This window comes from Eriocheir sinensis, chromosome 55 (assembly GCF_024679095.1).
Source record: "Eriocheir sinensis breed Jianghai 21 chromosome 55, ASM2467909v1, whole genome shotgun sequence".
Taxonomy (NCBI): Eukaryota; Metazoa; Arthropoda; class Malacostraca; order Decapoda; family Varunidae; genus Eriocheir; species Eriocheir sinensis.
Window position 1 is genome coordinate 7,616,416 of NC_066563.1, and position 18,366 is coordinate 7,634,781.

An 18,366-nucleotide genomic window follows, 5' to 3' on the forward strand; every position below is an offset into this window, starting at 1 on the left:
AGAGACCAAACAAGGCCGTGGACACTTAGATGTAAAGTAAGTGAAGAAGACAAGCAGCAGGATCCAGTTCATGGCTGTTGTTGTTGTTGTTGTTGTTGTTGATGTTGTTGTTGATGTTCTTGTAAATCTCTTCTCCCTGTCCTCTTCTTCCTCCTAATTGTTTTTCTTTATCTTCTCGTTAATTAGTGTTCCGTTAATTCATTTTTTTTTCTTTTTCTTCTTAAACATCATCATCATCTTTTCCTTTTCTTCTTCTTCTTTTTCTTTTTATTTTTCTTCTTCTTCTTCTTCTTCTTCTTCTTCTTCTTCTTCTTCTTCTTTTCTTCTTTTTCCTTTTCCTGTTCGTCTTCTTCTCCTTCTCCCTCCTCCTCCTCCTTTTCTTCTTCTTTTTCTTCTTCACATTAGTTCGTCTTCTCCTTCTTCTTCTTCTTCTTCTTCTTCAGTGACAGTGGTAGTGGTGTTCGAAAAGTTTGTTCGTTCGTGTGTGTGTGTTTGTTTTAAATTAATCCATCCATCTTATTTAGGTCAGGTTACGTTGTTTTTTTGTTTGTTTGTTTGTTTGTTTTAAAGGAGTTCATCATTCTTAAGTGCGTTTACGAAGTGAGTTATTATTATTATTATTATTATTATTATTATTATTATTATTATTATTATTATTATTATTATTATTATTATTATTATTATTATTATTATTATATTCTCTAGCTAATTAAGAACCGCAATCTACGGCTCCATCTTGTGTATTTTTTTTTCTTTACTTCTCTTATAAGGTGTGTGTGTGTGTGTGTGAGAGAGAGAAAGCCTCGTAGCTACTCTTCCTTCCCTGTTAATCCTGAATTGATATTGGTCTTGGGACACAATGAAGCAATATATTAAGGGGGTCATTCAACTCTTCTACACCAGGACGCAATAGCAGCAGTAGTAGTAGTAGTAGTAGTAGTGGTGGTGGTGGGGGTGGGGTGGTAGTGCAGTAGTGGTAATGGTTGTAGTAGTAGTAGTAGTAGTAGTAGCAACAGTAGTGGTGGTATAAATAGATAGATAGTCAGAGAGAGAGAGAGAGAGAGAGAGAGGGGGGTAATCAGTATCAGAAGTCACGTGAGGGAGCTAATCTCAGGTGGGGGGGAGAGGACAGGTAATGAGTTTGGACAGGTAAGATAAGATAGCAGAGAGAGAGAGAGAGAGAGAGAGAGAGAGAGATCGAAAGGGCGGGTGGGGGAGATCAAGGGAGGAAGAGAAGCTGAAGAAGAAAGAAAGGAAAGAAAGCACTGATAGATAGAAAGAGAGAAAGGGAAGGAAAGGAAGATTGAAGGAGGGAGAGAGGAAGAGAGGAATAGAGAGGGAAGGGTAGAAGAAGGGAGGAAGGGAGAGATAGAAGAAGGGAAGGAAAGACGGATATATTAAGGAAGAGAGGGATGGAGGAATGAAAAGAAAGAAAGGAGGGAAGGAGGAATGGAGAGATAGAAGCAAAGATTAAAGAAAGGAGGAAAAGGCAGAGAGAGGAAAGGACGAATAAATGGAGAAAGGGAGAGATTGATGAAGGAAGGAAAATTATAGAGGGGCGGAGGAAGGTAGAGATGGAGAGAGAGAGAGAGAGAGAGAGAGACACTGAAAGTAGGTAAGGAGGAAGAAAGGGAGGGAGAGATGGAGATACCGAAGGAAGGGAAGAAAAGAGAGAGAGAGAGAGAAATGGAGATACAGAAGGGAGGGAGGGAAGGAGAGACTGAGATAAGGGTGGGAGGGAGGGAGGGAGATAAGGGAGGGAGGGTGGAAGGGAGGTAATGTATTGTGTTCGTGAGAATGTCTGATCTATCGTGGTCGTGTGTGTTGTTATCTCCCCTGCGATTAGCGTCTGTCGGTGCTGAGTGATCTCTTACCTGGGCTTAATGACTGATGCCTACCTGTCTGCGGGGCCTCACCTGTCCGTTTGTAATCCCCGGTGTTCTTAATCTCGGCTCTGATAGATTATATGAGGTAGATTTGGCTTCGATTAGGTATGATGCAGAATGTTAATGAGTAAGTTTACCTGTGTTTGTCCTCATCTGTCCGTTTGTAAATCCCGGTGTTCTTAATCTCACGTGGATCGATTATAAGAGGTAAAGAGATTTGGCTTCGGTTAATGATTATGCAGATTGTTAATGAGTGATGTTTACCTGTCTATATGGCCTCACCTGTCCGTTTGTAATCCCCTATAGCGGTGTTGTTAATCTCGGCGTGGATCGATTATAACAGGTAGAGAGATTTGGCTTCGGTTAGGTATGATGCAGATTGTTAATGAGTGATGTTTACCTGTCTATATGGCCTCACCTGTCCGTTTGTAATCCCCTATAGCGGTGTTGTCAATCTCGGCGCGGATCGATTATAACAGGTAGAGAGATTTGGCTTCGGTTAGGTATGATGCAGATTGTTAATGAGTGATGTTTACCTGTCTATATGGCCTCACCTGTCCGTTGGTAATCCCCTATAGCGGTGTTCTTAATCTCGGCGCGGATCGATTATAAGAGATAGAGAGATTTGGCGTCGGTTAAGTATGATGCAGATTGTTAATGAGTGATGTTTACCTGTCAATATGGCCTCACCTGTCCGTTTGGGTAATCTATAGCGGTGTTCTTAATCTCGCGTGATGATCGATTATAAGAGGTAAAGAGATTTGGCTTCGGTTAGGTATGATGCAGATTGTTAATGAGTGATGTTTACCTGTCTATATGGCCTCACCTGTCCGTTTGTAATCCCCTATAGCGGTGCTCTTAATCTCGCGTGATCGATTGTAAGAGATAGAGATTTGGATGTTAAGTATGATGCAGATTGTTAATGAGTGATGTTTACCTGTCAATATGGCCTAACCTAACCGTTAACCAAACCTTACCTAACGATCTAAACTAAACTAACCTAACCTTACCTAACCTAACCTAACCTTACCTAACGATCTAACCTAACCTAACCTAACCTTACCTAACCTAACCAGACCTTACCTAACGATCTAAACTAAACTAACCTAACCTTACCTAACCTAACCTAACCTTACCTAACGATCTAAACTAAACTAAACTAACCTTTCCTAACCTAACCTTACCTAACGATCTAAACTAACCTAACCTTACCTAACCTAACCAGACCTTACCTAACGATCTAAACTAAACTAACCTAACCTTACCTAACCTAACCTAACCTTACCTAACGATCTAAACTAAACTAACCTAACCTTACCTAACCTAACCAGACCTTACCTAACGATCTAAACTAAACTAACCTAACCTTATCTAACCCAACCCAACCTTACCTTACCTAACCTAACCCTACCTAACGATCTAAACTAAACTAACCTAACCTTACCTAACCTAACCTTACCTAACGATCTAAACTAACCTAACCTTACCTAACCTAACCAGACCTTACCTAACGATCTAAACTAAACTAACCTAACCTTACCTAACCTAACCAAACCTTACCTAATAATCTAAACTAAACTAATCTAACCTTATCTAACCCAACCCAACCTTACCTTACCTAACCTAACCCTACCTAACCTAATCCAACCTTAAGCTAAGATCGAGGATCCTTAGGTCAAGAAAGATTATAAGAAACACTGCCCTACATTCCTCTTATCCCATTTTTAGCATTTGCATACATGACCTTACTTTTAACTGCGTGTGACCTCGGTACTGTGCCCAAACTAATTCTGTCTTGAGGGATGCTAGACTACCGAGGATGCTTAGGTCAGGAAAGATTATAAGAAACACTACTTTTTATTCCTCTTATCCCATTTTTAGCACTTGCATACATGACCTTACTTTTAACTGCGTGTGACCTCGGTACTGTGCCCAAACTAATTCTGTCTTGGGGGATGCTAGACTACTTCTTATAGACCCCTTCGCTGCGATCGGCACGGATTTGGCCTTCACTGGTACCCTGGTAACATATTATACTCCCAGGTCTTTCTCTGCCTCTGTGGTGGATAGTGGAGTGTTTCCCATGTGGTATTGGTATGCTGAATTTCCCCTCCCAAGGTGCAGGACTTTACATTTTTCTCCATTGAATTGTAGCAGCCACTTTTTGTTCCATTCTTGTAGCTTGGTGATGTCTTCTTGTAGGAAATCCGCAGTCAAGGGGTTAAGTTAAGAACGAAGATGCCTAGTTCAGAAATGGGTAATAAGAAACACTGCTTTATTATTATTATTATTTTTATTTTTACAGCAGATGAAGCGACTCAAGGGCAAAACAACACAAAAACAAGAGCCCGCTATGCATTGGTCCTGTAAAGATAATTGAATGAGAAGCCAAAAAGAGAGAGGGAGGAGGGGGGGAGGGGGGGAAATCAGCGTTGTCAAATTATCGATCGTTGTCAAATTATCGATCTTCGTCAAATTATCGATCGTTGTCAAATTATCGATCGTTGTCAAATTATCGTACTCATCGCATTGTATTTCCGTAGTTTCTGACCGATAGCTACAAAAAACAACTGACCAATAAATAAGAGTTTTAACACTAACTAATTTTTCTATCGTTTTCTGCGTAAGTACAACAGTTAGAGGATCAATACAATGTGTGGTGAATACGATAATTTGGCAACGCTGGGGGGGGGGGGGGGGTCCTTTCATCTCGTTTTTAGCACCTGTCTCCCAAGCTCTTACTTTTAACTAATATACCTGTCACCTTTGATAAGTCTACCTGGCCGTGCTCATTAAGTTACCTGACGGCCATGAGTGTCTACGTGCCCACTTGTGATTTGAGGAATGACTCGTGAGGAAGAAAGTGAAAGGGAGGAGAAGGAGGAGGAAAAGGGGGGAAGAAAGTGGAGGAGGAGGAGGAGGAACAAGAAGAAAAGGGTTTGAAGGAAAAGAAGGTAAGAGGAGGAAGAAAGTGAAAGGGAGGAGGAGGAGGAGGAGGAAAAGGGGGAAGAAAATGGAGGAGGAGGAGGTACAAGAGAAGGGATTGGAGGAAAAGAAGGTAAGAGAAGGAAGAAAGTGAAAGGAGAGGAAGAGAAGAGAGGAGGAGGAAAAGGAGTTAAGAGGAGGAAGAAAGTGAAAGGAGAGGAAGAAAAGAAGAGAAGAGAGGAGGAGGAAAAGGAGGTAAGAGGTGGAAGAAAGTGAAAGGAGAGGAAGAAAAGAGAAGAGAGGAGGAGGAAAAGGAGTTTAGAGGAGGAAGAAAGTGAAAGGAGAGGAAGAGAAGAGAAGAGAGGAGGAGGAAAAGGAGGTAAGAGGAGGAAGAAAGTAAAAGGAGAGGAAGAAAAGAGAAGAGAGGAGGAGGAAAAGGAGGGAAGAGGAGGGAGAAAGTGAAGGAGGGAGAGTAGAGGAGAGGAAGAGGAGGGAGACGAAGTAAATGGAGGAGGAGGAGGTGAAGGAAGAGAAGAGAGGAGGAGGAGGAGGGGGAGGAGGCTATGATAAATTGAAGTTGAAATATATACCAGAGTTTATGTAGGTCACAAGTATGAATGTGTGTGTGTGCGTGTGTGTGTGTGTGTGTGTGTGTGTGTGTGTGTGTGTACATTGGCAAGGGCGCCGTACACCCCCCGCACAGCTTCCCAGTTCAACCTTAAAGCTTCCATCACCACCACCACCACCACCACCACCACCACCACTAATGCTACCGTAACCTTCACTACCAATATACTTCCATCACCACTGTCAACACCTTTACCCTCACCACCACCACCACCACCATCACCACCATTACCATCACCATCCTAAGCAAAAAAAAAAAAAAAAGAGAGAAATCATGAACGGAACGGTATGAAAGAAATAAAGAATAATAGAATAAAATATGAAAAGTAGAAGTAAAGAAGAAGATGAAAAACAAGGAAAAGAAACAAAGGAAGGGAAAAAATAAACAAAGAAAAGACATTAAAATACAAAAAAAAGAAAAGAATAGCCTACTTGTTTCCTTTCTCTCTCTCTCTCTCTCTCTCTCTCTCCTTCTGACCTGCTTATTATTATTATTGTTCCACTTATTTATTGTGTTTTCATTGTCAAGTGGTCGTATTTCAGGGAATGGAGTGGTCCTTGTTTTTGGGGATGCGGGGGGGTCGGGGGGGGGGGCGGTCAAGTATGGCGGTGGTGTGTGAAGGACTTAGTCAGGGAGATGGCATGATGGGCTTTCTCCATTATGTGCCCTTTTGGAGAGCGAGGGTCCCAAGCATAGCACACACACTAGACAAGGCTTTCGCAGGAGTTCAAGGCATTTCCATGGGTAGATCTATGACCCTGGTGGTAATGAGAATGCCGACTTAAGATTCTTCTCGACGTGGTATGTATAGTTCAACGTTGCTAGATTGTCGTACTCAGCCTCTTGTACTTACCAACTTCCTACCCCAAAACTGTAAGGTCCAAGCATAGCACACACTTTAAACAAGGCTTTCGCAGGAGTTCAAGGCATTTCCATGGGTAGATCTATGACCCTGGTGGTAATTTGACAAGGCTTCTATACCATCCACGTGACGAAAACTTTATAGGAACTCGATTTGTCTCCTTTTCTGCCTTTGAGGAGGGTTGATGGGAGGAGCGAAGGCGTCTTTGAGAATGCCGACCTAAGTTTCTTCTTGATATGGTATTTAGTTCAACGTTGCCAGATTGTCGTACTCAGCCTCTTGTATTTTCCAACTTCCTACCTCAAAACTGTCTCCTGGGCCCCAATAACTAGATTCATTAATATTTATCGTTAAAATAGTTCATTCCTGACGTATCTTGGCAATAGTTAGGCATCAAAAACCGGTAAACACTATGCTCTGAGTACGATAATTTGGTAACGGTGAATTGTAGTTTCTTTTCTTAGTGAGGGTCAAGAGTGTGTTGGTGTTGCTGTTGGTGGTGTGTGAGGAAAGTGTGATGCAGGGCTTTCACTACATGTTCCCCTTTGCAAGCCTAAGCCCCAGATCGCCCGCTAGAAAAGCCTCGTCGTGGAAGCTGCTGTGATTTCCATGGACCGTTTTGTGATACCAGTGACAGTTTTACCCGACTTGAGCGCCATGGACGAGAAAGTTCCCCAAGAAAACCCGGTCCATCATCTCCGTGACCTTGGAAAATAGTCGTTATGGGAGTCTGGTATACGTGTCAAAATATGGGCCGTACTTTCTTATGCGGTAATTGGTGGTGGTGGCGGGGTGGGTGGGGAGGGGGGTCGGTGGGGGGGGGGGGAGTGAGGGAAATAGAAAAGTGGGATGGCGGGCTTTCTCTGTGGTATTGCCTTACGAGAGCTTAGTTTCTTCTCGATGAGGTAGTTTCTTTTCTCTTTCCGCGGGTCGTGTGGTGGTAGTAAGCAGTGAGAGAGGAGCGGGGAAGTAAGATGGTGGACACTCTCTGTTATCTTGTCTTTGGAGGGGTTTGTTTCGTCCTTACCTTAGTTTATTATGGGGTTGTTTCTTCTTCTTTCTGAGGGTCATGTGTGGTGGTGATGGTGAGGGTGGTGGCGTGAGAGGGAAGCAGGGAGGTGGAATGGTTGGACTTTCTCTTTTATCTTGTCTTTGGAGGGGTTTGTTTCGTCCTTACCTTAGTTTATTATGGGGTAGTTTCTTCTTCTTTCTGGGGGTCATGTGTGGTGGTGATGGTGAGGGTGGTGGCGTGAGAGGGAAGCAGGGAGGTGGAATGGTTGGACTTTCTCTTTTATCTTGTCTTTGGAGGGGTTTGTTTCGTCCTTACCTTAGTTTATTATGGGGTATGTTCTTCTTCTTTCTGGGGGTCATGTGTGGTGGTGATGGTGAGGGTGGTGGCGTGAGAGGGAAGCAGGGAGGTGGAATGGTTGGACTTTCTCTTTTATCTTGTCTTTGGAGGGGTTTGTTTCGTCCTTACCTTAGTTTATTATGGGGTAGTTTCTTCTTCTTTCTGGGGGTCATGTGTGGTGGTGATGGTGAGGGTGGTGGCGTGAGAGGGAAGCAGGGAAGTGGAATGGTTGGACTTTCTTAATTAACTTCTCTATGGAGGTTTTAGTTTCGTCCTTACCTTAGTTTATTATGGGGTAGTTTCTTCTTCTTTCTGAGGGTCATGTGTGGTGGTGATGGTGAGGGTGGTGGCGTGAGAGGGAAGCAGGGAAGTAGGGTGTTGGACTTTCTCTATTATCCTCTTTTCTAGGGCTTACTTTCGTCTTCGTGTGGTAGTTTCTTCTTTCTGAGGGTCATGTGTGGTGGTGATGGTGAGGTTGGTGGCGTGAAGGGAGAACCAGGGAAGTGGGATGGTGAACTTTCTCTATTATCTTCTTTTCTAGGGCTTACTTTCGTGTTCGTGTGGTAGTTTCACCTCGGCTCGCATTTTTGGGCTGGGGCAGCAGGCGCTTTCCCGGGGCGTGATGTCATCGGTTACGTACAGGAAGCTGGCGTCCTCCTCCTCCTGTGGACTTGCTTTTTCTTTATAATTTTAAGAGTTTATATTATGCACCTGTAATATTTTAGGCAACATATAGGGTTTTAATATTGATCTTACGTGTTGATATATGATTTTATTATTAAGTTGTTGATATATGATCTTAATATTGATCTTTAGTGTTCGGCGCCGTATGACCACAGTATTTGAGATTTTTTTTTACAGCAAAGGAAACAGTTCAAAGGCAAAAATAAAACCAAGACATATTATAGGACTCCTCACTATTCTAGAAGAGGCAACAGGCATATCCTTCCCTCCTTGTAACGGGAACAGAAGACGTGTATTTTAATCATATTAATATCAATCCTTAAGTTCTTTCCCTTATACAGTTAAGAATCCTCACTTTTCTAGACGAGGGAACAGACATAACCTTCCCTCCTTGTAACGGGAACAGAAGACGTGTATTTTAATCATATTAATATCAATCCTTAAGTTCTTTCCCTTATACAGTTAAGAATCCTCACTTTTCTAGACGAGGGAACAGATATATTCTTCCCTCCTTCAATCATGGGTGTTAAAATATATATACAGCAGTAGGAGGAGGAGGAAATTTAGGAGTTCAAGAATAGGAGATAAGAAGGAGCGGTGTCCCTTGGTCCTTGTCGGTGGCTCAGTTTACGAGAGTCTCCCATGAATAGCTAGGGGTGCCGAGGGCCTGATGGACACATAGGGGCGCGCTGATGCTGGGAAAGGGGAGATGAGGGTGGGAAAGGAGAGGCTGAGGCGCTGTGGGAGGGAGAGGGAAGAGGAGGAGGAGGAAAGGAGAGGAGTGAGAGGGAGGAGGGAGGAGAGAGGGGAAGGAGAGAAGTCATTTAAAAGTTGTATGAAGTGAAGGGAAGGGAAGAGGAGAGAGAGAGAGAGAGAGAGAGAGAGAGAGAGAGAGAGAGAGAGAGAGAAGGCCATGGCGGAAAAGTTGGAGGGTAACGAGGAAGAGGAGGAGGAGTAAAATGAGGAACAGGAGGAGGAGGAGGAGGAGGAGTCTGCTTGCTTTAATGAGAGAGAGAGAGAGAGAGAGAGAGAGAGAGAGAGAGAGAGAGAGAGAGAGAGAGAGAGAGAGAGAGAGAGAGAGAGAGAGAGAGAGAGAGAGAGATGCCCCGCTACTAAATTGGTCTATGACACACCCTATACCTCTCAAGGTCACCCCCCTCCCCCCCACCCCCCTCTGGCCACACCCTCCCCCCTCTACACAACCCCTTCCTCCCCCTTCTCTTCCCCTCCCTTCCCCTCTTCCTCCCTTTCTCATGTTCCACCTTATCGTCTCCTTAATTCCTTCTCCCTTTCCTCCTCTTCCACTTCAGCAGTCTTCTTCCACTTCTCCACCTCCTCTTTTTCTTCCTCCCTTCTCTCCTTCATTCTCTCCCTCCCTTTCTTCTCTTCTTCCTTCCCTTCCTTTCTTTCCTTCTCCTCCTCTTCACTCCATACTTTCCTTCTTCACTCTTTTCTCCCCTTTCTTCTCTTCTTCATTTCCTCTTTCTTCCCCTTTTCTCCTCTTCTTCCTTATCCTCCTCTTCACTTCCTACTTCCCTTCTTCATTTCCTCTTTCCTTTCCTTCTCCTCATCTCTTCCTTTTCTTCCCCTTTTCCTCCTCTTCTCATGTTTCCTCCCTCTCTATCATCTTACTAATCATCTCTCCCTCTTCTTCTGTCTTCACCTCTCCCCTTTCCTCTCCCTTCTTCACTTCCTCTTCCTCCCTTCCCCTTCTCTTCCTATTTCCTTATTCGTCTTGGTTTCATTTCTCTAATTTCCTTTCTATTCTCTTATTTTTCTTCACTGTTACCTCTTTTTCTCTTTTCATATTCTTCTGTATCTTTATTTTCTTTATTTATCCATTTTTCCTGATTCTCCTTTCTTTCTTCTTTCCTATTCTGTTTCATTCATAAATTTTTCTCTTGTTTTTTTTCCTCCTTAGTCTTTCCTTCCATGTCATATTTACTCGTTCTCTTTCTTTCTCTCTGTTCTTTTTAAATTCTTGCGTGTCTTTCACTTCCTCCTCTTTCTTCTTCTTTTCCTCTATCTTTCTCCCTTTCTCCCTTATTCCATTTCATTTTAAACCCTCTATCTTATTTTCCTTCCTTCCATCCATCCATCCCTTCTTTCCTTTCCTTTCCTCCTATTCCTGTCTTTCTTATATTCTCCCTCTTCCAATCTTCTTTCATCTCATTAACTTTCTATATTCCTTCCTTCCTAACTTCTATTATTTCCTTCTCTTATTCTTATTCTCCTCGTCTATTCCTCTTTCCCATCCATTCTCTCCCTTCCTCTCAATCTCATTCTTAAACCATAATCTTTTTTCCTTTCTATCTTCTGTTCCTTTTCTCTCTTTTTCTTTCCTTTTCTTGTATTTCCTTCTTTCACATACTCTCCCTTTTTTCTTTTCTTCCATCGCATTTTTAAACTTTCTATCTTCTTTCCTTCCTATCTTCCATCTCTTTTCTTCTTCTCCTTTCCTTCTATTCCTATTTTTCCCATCCTCTGAATTTTCTCTTATTCCATCTCATTCTTAAAACTTCTATATACTTTCCTTCCTTAATTCCATCTCTTCCTTCTCTTCTTTTCTCCTATTCCTCGTTTCTTTCTTATTTTCTTCCGTCCTCTCTTTTCGCATCTTTCTTAACTTTCCTTTCTATCTTCTATTTCTTCCTTTTCTTCTCTCCTTTTATTCTCTTCCTTTTATTTCTCTTCCTCTCTTTTTGCATCTCATTCTTAATTTTTCTTCCTATCTTCTATTGCTTCCTTTTCTTCTCTCCTTTTATTCTATTTCTATATTTACCTGTATTTTCCCTTCCTCTCTTTTTTGCATCTCATTTTTAACCTTCCTTCCTGCCTTTTATTGCGTCCTTTTCTTCTCCTTTTATTTCTATTCCTATCTTTACCTGTATTTTCCCTTCCTCTCTTTTTTTACATCTCATTTTTAACCTTCCTTCCTGCCTTTTATTACGTCGTTTTCTTCTCCTTTTTTTTCTATTCCAATCTTTACCTGTACTTTCCCTTCCTCTCTTTCTGCATGTCATTCTTAATATCTTCATTCTTTTCTTTCCTTCCTAAATTCAATCTCTCCTTTCTTTCTCTCCTTTTCTCCTTACTTTCTAATTCCATCTCATCCTTGAATCTTACGTCTTTTTGTCTCTCTCCTTCCTTACTTCCTTCCATCCTTTCTCTTCTTTTCTTCTATTCCTCTTCATCCACCTCTCTCTACCTCTCCTTTCCCACACTCCTCCTCCTCCTCCTCCTCCTCCTCCTCCTCTCTACCTCCATCTCCCTCATATCCTTCCTCACCCTCTGCTTCTTCCCTCACCCTCCTCCTCTTCCCTCCCTTCTTCCCTCACATATTCTCTTCTTCTCTCCCGTCCCGCCCCCCTTCTCATCTTCCCTCTCTCTCTCTCTCTCTCTCTCTCTCTCTCTCTCTCTCTCAAGCCTTCATTTCTCACCCTTCTGCGTCTCGTCACGTTTGAACACACACACACACACACACACACACACACACACACACACACACACACACACACACAGACACAGACAGACACACACACGCTGGGGACGAGATGTTATGCATGTTTTAAGCCTACACACACACACACACACACTCACACACACACTCACACACACACACACACACACACACACACACACAAGGTGATAAGTGTGTCTGAAGGTGAATGGATGTTTTATCTGCACCCTCGCGTGACGTCACACACACACACACACACACACACACACACACACACACACACACAGTAAAATGAATATCGATACAAGATTTCTAGTTTTTTCTTCTTACATGTTTCTGCATTTAGACATTTCTTTTCTTTTTTTATTTTCTCTTCGTTTATTATTTATTTATTTTTTCTTTCGTTGAGGATTCCTTTCATGCTTCTTTTAGATATATCTTTGTAAATTTAGTGTTTTTTCTTTTTCTTATTTTTTTTTTTTTTTTTTTTGTTATTGCTATTTCGTATATTATTATTTTATTTCCATTCAAGTTTGTAAGAAAAAAAAGTGTACATATATTATTGATTGATATTCTCTTTCGTGTTTGTTCATATATAATTTTGCTTTCTAATATTTTACTTACTACTGCTACTACTACTACTACTACTACTACTACTACTACTACTACTACTTACATTACTTACGACTACTATTTTACTTTCTAATTTATTTATTTGTTTATTTATTAGTGTGTATGTTTATATATTGATTTTTTTTTTCCTATTTCTTTACTGATTCGGTCGGTTCTCCCCCGACAAGATCTAGTTACATGGCTGAGGTTGTCCAGGCCGGCTTGTTAAGAGGGAACTGTCGGTGGGTTAGTTAATGCCCCCCCCCCCCCTCTCTCTCTCTCTCTCTCTCTCTCTCTCTCTCTCGCTCGCTCTCTCTCTCTCTCTCTCTCTCTCTCTCTCTCTCTCTCTCTCTCTCTCTCTCTCTCTCTCTCTCTCTCTCTCTCTCTCTCTCTCTCTCTCTCTCTCTCTCTCTCTCTCAGTTTATTATTTCTTGCCTTTGTTGTTGTTTTTTTGCTTATTTTCACTCACGCATTTTTTTCCCTTTTATTTTCTGAATTTTCTCTCCTCTTGTGATCCTTTCCTACCCTCTTTCCCTTTGTTTATTTTTGTTTGGCGTTGCTTTATCGTCCGTCGCCACTATTCTCTCTCTCTCTCTCTCTCTCTCTCTCTCTCTCTCTCTCTCTCTCTCTCTCTCTCTCTCTCTCTCTCTCTCTCTCTCGACGCAGCACCAGCAGGAGATGAATGAACAAGCGCTTTTCACTGTGTTAATAAAGTCCCTAAAAGGCGTTTGGTGTGTGTGTGTGTGTGTGTGTGTGTGTGTGTGTGTGTGTCGGCTTGGGTATTGGGGACATCTGGTAGGGGGGGAGGGCAAGTGAAAAGTGTCTGCCTACTAGTGTGTGTGTGTGAGTGTGTGTGTGTGTGTGTGTGTGTGTGTGTGTAAGGGAAGGCCAGTCAGTAAGGTGTGTATGTATGTGAGGTGTTTGTTTTGATTGGGACCGAAGAGGAATGTGTGTGTTGAGTGTGTGTGTGTGTGTTGAGTGTGTGTGTGTGTGTGTATGTGTGTGTGTGTGTGTGTGAGCTGCGGGTTAGCACTGGTATCCACATTGTAGGGTAAAGCAGTGTGTGTGTGTGTGTGTGTGTGTGTGTGTGTGTGTGTGTGTGTGTGTGTGTGTGTGTGTGTGAATAGGGTGCACATTACAACACATGTGGGTATATTGATATCTCTTAAGTCCCTATTCTGAGAGAGAGAGAGAGAGAGAGAGAGAGAGAGAGAGAGAGAGAGAGAGAGAGAGAGAGAGAGAGCAAACAAACACAAACAAACAAACAAACAAACAAGCAATATGAACCAAAATAAAACAAAACAAAAATAAACATGAGAGAACGTGAAAGAAAAACAAAAATCAAGTGAAAACAAGAAAGCCATCGACAGAGAGAGAGAGAGAGAGGGGGGGGGGGGGGGAAACAATTGGCATCCAACACCACAGTACCGCACCTCTAAATTGAGAAGGCGCTTGGCTACACCCCTTCCCTCCTGCTGCTCTCACTGACACCCCCTCTCACCCCTACACCCCTACACCCCCCCTCTCACTTCTCCCCCCACTCGTCAACCTTCCACCTCAGCCCCATCCTCCTTGTTCACCCCTCTTTCACCCCTCTTCTCCTCTCCCCACCCTGTTCCATCCCTCATCTCCCCTCCAATCCCCTACACCCCCCTACACCCCATCCTTACCTCTCCCTCACCCCCTTACAGCCTTTCACAGCACCCCGATCCTCCTCTTTCACCCCTCTTCTTCACCCCCATCACGCTCTCCATCTCTCTCCATCCTGTTCCACCCCTCATCTCCCAATCCCTTGCACCCCTCACCCTCTACACCCCTTTACAGCCTTTCACCCCACCCCCATCCTCCTCTTTCACCCCTCTTCTTCACCCCTTCACCCTCTCCATCTCTCTCCCCATCTCGATGCATCCCTCATCTCCCCTCCATCCCCTTCCACCCCCTTCCACTCCTCTTCCTTACCCTTCCTCCCCTACCTTCACTCTTTCCTCCCTTTCACTCCCTTCCCTTTCCCCCTTCTCCTCTTCCACTCTTTTATCTTCCCTTCCCACCCCTTTTCCACTCTCCTCCACCTCATATACCCCTCCCTCTATCCTCTATGTTCAGTCTCTCTTCCACCTCATTCCATCCCCTTTCCACTCCTTTCCACCTCCCTCCACCCCATTCTCCCTCCATATTTCTCCTCCACCCTCTCTTCCACCCTATATGCTCTTTCCTCCCTTCCACCTCTCTCTCTTTCCCTTCTCCCTGCTCCATTTCTCCACCTAATGCTTTTCTCCCATCCCTCCTCCTCCTCCTCTTCCTCCACCTCGTTCCACCCTTCTCGCATATTGCCTTCCACCAAATATCTCCAACCCATATTTTCTGCACCCCTTCTCTCCACCCTCTTCCACCTCCCCTCCCCTCTCCTCCTCCTCCTTCCCACTTCATCCCTTTACCCTCCCAGTCCTCCTCCCCTCCCTCTTTCTCCTCCTCCTCTTAGCCTTCGCCTTTGCTGTTCTTCATCTTCCACCTTTGATTAGATAGTTAGTGTAGCTTGTCACAAACAGCCTCGTAAGGACCATCAGATCTGCTGTTGTTTGTTCTTCCTTTGTGTTCCTTTGTGTTCCTCCCTCCCCCAGAAATAACACCCACCACACAGAGAGCGTAAGAGAAGGAATGAAACAAGAGTAGGAGCTAAGGTTATATTGAGCAATGGTTGAAGGAAGGAAAGGAGAAGAGGAAGGAAGAGAAAGATTTGCATGATAGAGTTTAGTGTGTTTTCTCTTCATAGCAGAAACTGTAGAAGGAAGAGAAAGGAAGGTTAAGATTTTCATGATAGAGTTTAGTGTGTTTTCTCTTCATAGCGGAAACTGTAGAAGGAAGAGAAAGGACGGTAAAGATATGCATGATAGAGTTTAGTGTGTTTTCTCTTCATAGCGGAAACTGTAGAAGGAATTGGAAGGAAGGTTAAGATTTTCATGATAGAGTTTACTGTGTCTTATCTTCATAGCGTAAACTGTAGAAGGAAGAGAAAGGACGGTAAAGATATGCATGGTAGAGTTTAGTGTGTATCAGATAAGGAATTAAAGATGAAAGGAATAGGAAGGAAAGTTATTGATTTAGAAGATAGAGAAAGTGTGAGTTATATTCAAAGGGAAAGGAGGAAGAAGAACGTAAAGATTTTCATGATAGAGTTTAGTGTGTTTTCTCTTCATAGCGGAAACTGTAGAAGGAATAGGAAGGAACGTAAAGATTTTCATGATAGAGTTTAGTGTGTTTTCTCTTCATAGCGGAAACTGTAGAGGGAATAGGAAAGTAAAGCGTCATATAAAAGGGAAAACAGGAAGAAAAGCGTGATCAAGAAGCAAAGCCGTATCAGATAAGGAAATAAAGAGATGAAAAGTGATAGAAAAAAATGATTGATATAGAAGAAAAGAGAAACTAGGGAGACAAAAAGTTATATAAAAAAGGGAAAGGAGGAAGAAGAGACGTAAGCAGTAAGTCAAGTTGTAATAGAATGAACGAAGGAAAGAGGAAAGGAACAAAAGTGACAAATCTATGGACGAAACTTTAGAGGGAGTCGGAAAAGTTGGAGTTAATGAATATGGAATGCAGGAAGAAGTTGTAAATAGTAAAAAAAATCGTAACAGTAAGAACGTAGGAAAGAGGAAAGGAGCAAAAAAGTTATTGAAATTTATAGAAGAAACTTTAGAGGGAGTCGGAAAAGTTGGAGTTAATGAAGATGGAAATTAGGAAGAAGTTGTAAGCAGTAAAAAAAATCGTAACAGTAAGAACGTAGGAGAGAGGAAAGGAGCAAAAAAGTTATTGAAATTTATAGAAGAAACTTTAGAGGGAGTCGGAAAAGTTGGAGTTAATGAAGATGGAAATTAGGAAGAAGTTGTAAGCAGTAAAAAAATAAATTCGTAACACAAATAACGTAAGAGAGAGGAAAAGAGTAAAAGTTATTGAAATTTATAGAAGAAACTTTAGAGGGAGTCGGGAAAGTTGGAGTTAATGAAGATGGAAATTAGGAAGAAGTTGTAAGCAGTAAAAATAATCGTAACAGAAGGGACGCAAGGGAGAGGAAAAGAGCGAAAAAGTTATTGAAATTTATAGAAGAAACTTAAGTAAGAGTCGGAAAATAGGTTAATGAATATGGAAATTAGGAAGAAGTTGTAAGCAGTAAAAAAAATCGTAACAGAAGGGACGCAAGGGAGAGGAAAAGGGCGAAAAAGTTATTGAAATTTATAGAAGAAAAATTCGAGTTAAGGAATATTGAAAGTAGGAAAAAGAGAGTGGTAAACAGTGAATAAAAGTCGTAACAGAAGGAAAGTATGAGGGAAAAAAACGAGCAAAAGAAGTGATAAAAATACATTGTCGAACTTTAGACGTTGTAGGAAAATATGGAGTTTAATGAAAAATATGGAAAGTAGGAAGAAGATTTGTATGCAGTAAGTGAAGTAACAGAAGGGAAAGAAAATGTGAAAAAAGTAGTGGTTTATTTATCATCCTACTCGTAATAGGTCCGAGATGTTAACTTTCCATAAATAGAAATAGAAACAGATATAAATAAATAGAATAGAAAAAAAAGTGAATAATAAATAACATAATGAATATAAATAGATAAATAGAAAGAGGAATAACGTGATTTGGTGCCTAAGAGACTTCAAGAATAAGGAAGAAGTTAAAAAAGGATACAAAATTGATAAAAGAAAAACAACAACAATAAAATACGACAAAAAGAATAGACTAAAATATTGAAGATAAAAGAAATAAAAAAAATATCAACACTGACATTACTTCATTTACCATTATCATTATTATTATTATTATTATTATTATTATTATTATTATTATTATTATTATGCCCAACCTCACCTTACTAACCTAAATATGGAGGATGTTTAGTGTGTGTGTGTGTGTGTGTGTGTGTGTGTGTGTGTGTGTGTGTGTGTGTGTGTGTGTGTGTTTAGCCTTGTGACTCTGTGTTTGTCTGTCCATCTGATGCTTCCCTTTGGTGATTTGCAAGACCCAAGAGAGAGAGAGAGAGAGAGAGAGAGAGAGAGAGAGAGAGAGAGAGAGAGAGAGAGAGAGAGAGAGAACCATTTAGACAGATAGACATGCAGAAAAGACACACACACACACACACACACACACACACACACACACACACACACAGACAAGTAAAAACACATATTCGGGCATAGAAATGGGAACAGGTTAGCAAATTGAGAGAGAGAGAGAGAGAGAGAGAGAGAGAGAGAGAGAGAGAGAGAGTGAGTGAGTTTGGGGCCCCTTTCACTCTCAAACTTCTCATCTCTTACCTTGAAATAAAGTACCTAAGGAATGCCATTGCCAGGAGAACACTTGTGGCTGTGCGTGTGTGTGCGTGTGTGTGTGTGTGTGTGTGTGTGTGTGTGTGTGTGTGTGTGTGTGTGTGTGTGTGTGTGTGTGTGTGTGTGTGTGTGTGTGTGTGTGTGTGTGTGTGTGTGTGTGTGTGTGTGTGTTTACTTCACCTCTTGTGTAACACGGGACGCGGCGCACCTCTCGTATACCTGAGAGAGAGAGAGAGAGAGAGAGTTATGTTGTTTCAGAAAAGTTTATAATTCGTTTTTTTTTATTATGGAAATTATGTTAGTGCTGTGTGCGTTTTCGTGTGTGTGTGTGTGTGTGTGTGTGTGTGTGTGTGTGTGTGTTTATTGTCGTTGTTGTTCTTGTCTTGAAGTTAATGTTTGTTCGTGTTTTATTTTTTGTGTGTGTGTGTTTGTGTGTTATCCAATCTGTTAAGGAGGAAGATTAAAGGGAAAGTCACACACACACACACACACACACACACACACACACAGAGACAGAGAGAGAGAGAGAGAGAGAGAGAGAGAGAGAGAGAGAGAGAGAGAGAGAGAGAGAGAGAGAGAGAGAGAGAGAGAAGATTGGACGTCAACTGAGAGTGGTGGAGGAATGCGAGAGAGAGGGGAAGAGGGA

The 18,366-nt window shown here is 42.1% G+C and overlaps 1 protein-coding gene and 3 long non-coding RNA genes across 5 annotated transcripts in view; 3 read left to right on the forward strand and 1 right to left on the reverse strand.

The window, feature by feature from the left end:
- LOC126983995 (uncharacterized) overlaps nt 1–18,366 on the forward strand; it is a 98,969-nt gene that overhangs the window by 11,233 nt on the left and 69,370 nt on the right. The gene's annotated exons all lie outside the window — the stretch shown is intronic.
- Nucleotides 2,896–4,580, reverse strand: LOC126983997 (uncharacterized). 2 transcript variants are annotated; one of them, XR_007736332.1, is made up of 3 exons: nt 3,364–4,580; nt 3,089–3,247; nt 2,896–2,992 (listed from the first exon to the last, which is right to left on the reverse strand). It is a non-coding gene; the product is annotated as an uncharacterized LOC126983997 (long non-coding RNA). The 2 variants fall into 2 exon arrangements; XR_007736333.1 differs by having other exon boundaries at nt 2,936–3,017; nt 3,114–3,247.
- LOC126984000 (uncharacterized) lies at nt 4,582–5,672 on the forward strand. Its single transcript, XR_007736336.1, has 2 exons — nt 4,582–5,073; nt 5,136–5,672. It is a non-coding gene; the product is annotated as an uncharacterized LOC126984000 (long non-coding RNA).
- On the forward strand, nt 15,560–16,608 carry LOC126983998 (uncharacterized). Its single transcript, XR_007736334.1, has 2 exons — nt 15,560–16,394; nt 16,530–16,608. It is a non-coding gene; the product is annotated as an uncharacterized LOC126983998 (long non-coding RNA).